Raw genomic sequence first — 5228 nt, forward strand, 5'->3', positions numbered from 1 at the left:
GTTTTAATTGGTATTATATTGCGGCGATCGGCGAGCACGGAGACCGAAGCCTCACTCGACCGTGTCTCGGGAGGCGTGGGGTTTGGTCCGAGGCCACTCGCAGTCATCGTCGAGGGTATAGTCCGGAACGCCGGTCGACGTGACGTCTCGTCGAAATTCCGGAGCGGTCTTCTCGTCGCGGGGCGCGCCGGAGGTCGACGCTACGACGTTCCCGGAGGGGTCGTCGTCGTCGTCGGGTATTTGACGTGCATCCGGAGTAGAACGAGGGCACGCGTCGAACCGTCGAAAGTGCGCAAGAAATGAGATCGCGTAAATAACGGCAGATTAATTTCGTCGACACTCGTACGTATAAAAGTGCAAAGTAAATAAATAATACGTATTTTTTTTATGGGAATTAGCCCACCCGGGCACGGGTCACCGACCCACATCGGGGCGAAAATGTAATAATAATAATAATTGTTGAAGTTACAGTGTTCATTTTTGGTGGATATCAACGAAATATGATGCGAGAGGCTCAGACGACGACACAAACGACGACGCTCTCTCCGGTATATTTTCGGGACCGTCCGTAAAAACGAAACCAAAACACGCGTGCGCATTCAAAGTGGCGCATTATTGCACAAGTAAAATAAAACATATTGACATAAATATGGGGTAACCTAGTTTATATGTAACAATAATACTGAAGAACCTAAAAGAAATACAAAATGGAAAAAAAAATCAAAAGTGAGGAACAATAGATTTATGTTGTGTTGTCAATAGTAAGAGAAACAATCGAGACAGAGAGTCAGACGAGCGACCCGGGACTCGGTCACAATTTTAGGGATGCCACGTAGCAGGAAGATCTACCACGGACGACACATTACGCTTCCAATATTGTCTGCGGAGGTGGTATCTCCCCGTTTGGTGGCTGCCTAAGTATGTAAGATTTTCCAATGGAAAGTGTATGTTTGGCAAATGTATCCAGGTCTTTAGAGAATGTACTCAGATATTTGGGTTAGGTGTCAAGGGTTCATGTATAATTTGCATGCCTAATTGACTATGTATATTTTTTAACCTTAATTTTTCATTTGCAGTCACCCGACGGGAGTCAGAAACGTCATTTTTGTGCGGACCGGCGACTCGACGGACCCCGGCCGAGGACGCCGCTCGAACCGCGGGTGAGAATGTCGGACGACGCCGTATTGTAATGTTTATATCGCAGTGTACGGTATTTACTTAATGGTTCTCTGAAGAATAGGAATGCGTATGTGGCGTGCCTCGGCGTCTCCGTAGGAATTGCGTAGAGTAAGTGGAAGGTTTTTAAGGGAGACGAGAATTTATTAAGCGGCGCGTCGTCGACGAAATATCGAAGGAAGTTTTGACCGGTTACCGAGAGGAAATAAGACGGGAATTTACGAGTAAAAGAGTAGTAGAACGTAAAGATAACGAGGGAGAAATGAAAATGCGACCGACGACGAGACTCGGGTGCCATCGAAAATGCGTAGAGGGACGGACATTACAAGTGTTATAACGAGAGTACTTAATTTAGCATAGAGATATAGAATTGAAGGTGTCATATCTGGTCTAAAAGTGTTGGATACAATATGAAAAGTATTATTAAAAAATGGGAGTTTAAGCCAAGGGTTAGGGTGCTGCTGGCACTTCCCCCTCCCTTCCTATTGGGATAAATCGAGAAACAAGATGAATTCTCCCCACCCCCTCCTCCACAAAGGGGAGACCAGATGGACGTCACCTGGGTGTAAGGGTTAAGAATGTAGTAGCTTGTAATGGAGGATGAGGTATATGTATTTATGTCCTATGTTTTATACTGTATTGCAAGTAGGCGTTATTGTATGCACATTGCGGGTCATAATAGGAACGCGGCACGCCGGAGGCGGGTACACGGGACGATCCCTCGGAACAGAAGCCGAAAGTTCGTGGCGTGGGTATATGCACTTCCCTTAAAAGTGTAATTAGGGATCCTCCTCAGACACATTGCACCATTTGAACGCAGACGTAAGATTATCCTCATCGCCGTACACGTCCCGAGGAGACGAGGCGTATCGAGTTTACGCGGATGCATACGAGACGTTTCCTTTCGAGTACGGGTAGTTCTGCTATAATGCGATAGTTGTGTTCTTGTAAAACATCGTGTTATAGAAATTCGTGTAATAGAAATGACAGGGCTTATGGAGAAAATAGGGTTAGGTGCAGATTACTCCAAATCGACAAAAATTTCGTAGTACAGTCTAAATAAATGTTACATTGATATCTAATATTGAAATCATACAGTAAATGTTACACTTGACCTTGAAAAAATCTGAATATAACTTGATGGGGGAGAAGATTGATGTTGAGGAGTCATGAAACATCAAGCTTTTCTTCGAGTGTTATAGCCTTTCTTTTATGATCACCAGAGTGCTTCCCAGAGATATTCTTCTTTTCCATAGTCACAAAATTGGAGAAACAGTAATCACCGAGGACACTTAAAAATTTCACACGTGTTTCAAACAAAGTGTGGAGTAAACAGAGCGCGCGGGTCTAAAACGCTATGTATTTTGTTTTTCTCTTATTTAAAATTTTACATATACTGTAGAGGTATACTGTATACATAAATATTACATAAATTATTTGTGCAATTCTTCACAAACAAAACACATAAATCAATTGAACTTGCGATGTCGAACGTGAACTGTAAACACTGCATAACCCTGCGCCAAGCCACAATGTAAAGTACACTTTAAACGCTACTTATTTTGTTTTTCTCTTTTATTTAAATTTTTACAATTTACATATTCATCTTATGCTACAGCGCCCACAAAACACGAGAAACGTTCGAGTCCCCCAGTAGAGATGTCCGTTCTCTATCCACTCGAGGATGTGTCGGTCGTCCGTTTTCTTTTTGTGTACTCGCTCGGGGACTCGAGTTTATAACACAGGATGATAAGGGAATTTGAATTTATTTGTTGATTTATTTATTTATAATATACTGTAATATATTAAATATGCTGCAAGTATTTTCTTTAATTTATATACTTTTTTCTGGAAAAAGGGAGGCTACCATTATACCCGGTAATGTACATTTATGGCGATCGTTAAGGACCAAACTCCGAATCCGTGACGTGACTTCCGTTCATCATTTATGTCCTAAATTTACCAATGTGGGTAGTTTCAAGAATTAACGCAGTCATTTACCGAATATTCTTTGCCCAAAAATAAATTTCAAATGAATTATTTATAGGAGATAAGTATTATGATCAGTAAATATACCGATATGCATTACCGACCACAAGGACGGCTAAAAATAGGCACAGACGGTCACAGTCGAGGTCACTTTCCCTTTGTTGTCACTGTAGGACCTTGTGAGTGGTTTACTGTATACATAAATATTACATAAATTATTTCTGCAATTCTTCACAAACAAAACACAAAAATCAATTGAATATGCGAAGTCGAACGTGAACCGTAAACACTGTGTGATGTAAAGAGAGCGCCGGTGTAAAACGCTATGTAATTTGATTGTCTCTTTTATGTAAAATTTTACAATTGACTTATAATATATAGGTATACTGTATACATAAATATTACATACATTATTTCTGCAATTGTTCACAAACAAAACACATAACTCAATTGAACACGCGATGTCGAACGTGAACCGAAGCCATAACAATCGTTCGAGTGGAATCGCGTCGGAGGAAACGAGTTCGCGTTTTACAAATATCGTTCCTCAATTCATAAATCGCGTCGTCAAAACACGCGTTATAGCAGAACTCGCCGTATAGTTTTTGGTTCACCGCCAACACGTTTATCCTCGTACCGGATCTCCGTCGTCGCGGAAGTTACGTTCGCTAGACGTTCACAGACGTAAATGGTACGATCTCGAGAGCACGACGTACATTCGGTCCGGATCGAGTGGACTTTCCCAATCGTCTTATAGATTTCTCGAGTTCTTGGGAATGGTACGAATATGTACAATTAATATTATGTTATGTATAGGTATATTGTATGTTTTTTGATAATCGTTAAGTATGGGAGGTGGCGACGAGCACACCGTACCGACGGGTGGAGGAGCGTCGAGTTTGATTTTGTATTAGGCGACGGGGTCGCGGGTATTTACGGAGATACGGCAGAGCGCGACGTCGGCGCCCGCGTACGGCACGAGCGGGAGGAGTAATTTGTGCGGGTAATTGTGGGGTAGTCGAGTATGCCTGTGTGTTTTAGTTGGCAATAGTGTGTAGATATGTTTGTGTATAGGTATACTGTAGAAAGAATGAACTTAGATGAAGTTTGTTTGGGAATTAGTAGAATTTGTAATAGTAGATAATTGTCGATATATTTTGACAGTAATTTGTCCGTTTCAGTTGCGGAGGAGCGCGCCGATACGAGTCGGAGACGGCTCGTACAGTCGGCGCACGAGAGCGGTCCGGACGAAGACATTCGGGAACCGAGGACGAAGACGCTCGTCGACTGCGGACGAAGACGCTCGTCGACTGCGGACGAAGACACCGGTCGACGCGCGAGGAAGATGCTCCGGAACACGGGAAGAACGCCACACTCCCGAGTGCGGGAAGACACTCGTCAACGCAGAAGGAGACACGCATCAATGTCGGGCCGGCGCGATTGTTTTAAAGACGATTTAACGTGTAAAATGAATGTACGTGTTGTTTGTAGTATTGTTTTTAGAGACCGACTCTGCGAAGACGGAGGAAGTCGATACATGTCGAGAATGAATTTATTGAAGATGTTGCCTGTGATCACTAGGTGTTTGCACTAATTTGGGGAGATGATTACGATCGTAGAACGTCACGGAATGCGGCGCGCACGTCATTTGTGGCGGGACGCATCCGTAAATAACGGCAGCATAAATACGAGAGAACGCGGCGGCGGCGGCGGGGAAGTGCGCCTTTTGAAAGTAAAAGAACGGGGGAGATCGGACCGACATAGATGGTGTTGTTGTGGTAACCGATAAGAATGGAGAAATGATGACTATTTGGTGGGTTTTTTAGGACAGAGAGAGTAGTTATATATTAGTGAAGATATAAAGTAAAAGGTGATAAGGATGGTGGTGGGGGGGACAACGAATGATATATTTTGTAGGGTATTAAAGGAATTGACTCGTCAGTGCCGAGTCGGCGTAATTGTGAGAAACGGATGCGACGGGGATTTTAAAGAAGTTGCGGGGAAATTGGCGGAAGCGACGATCGCAATAACCTTTCGACGTGGGACGGACGACGACGAATTTA

General features: G+C 43.3%; 1 long non-coding RNA gene across 1 annotated transcript; it reads left to right on the top strand.

Moving 5' to 3' along the window:
• The first annotated feature begins 6 nt into the window (after window positions 1-6).
• LOC121874435 lies at window positions 7-4846 on the top strand. Its single transcript, XR_006090421.1, has 2 exons — window positions 7-1160; window positions 4347-4846. It is a non-coding gene; the product is annotated as an uncharacterized LOC121874435 (long non-coding RNA).
• Window positions 4847-5228: the final 382 nt, after the last annotated feature.

The sequence above is a fragment of the Homarus americanus genome, unplaced genomic scaffold (genome assembly GCF_018991925.1).
Source record: "Homarus americanus isolate GMGI-L3 unplaced genomic scaffold, GMGI_Hamer_2.0 scaffold21586, whole genome shotgun sequence".
Lineage (NCBI taxonomy): Eukaryota > Metazoa > Arthropoda > Malacostraca > Decapoda > Nephropidae > Homarus > Homarus americanus.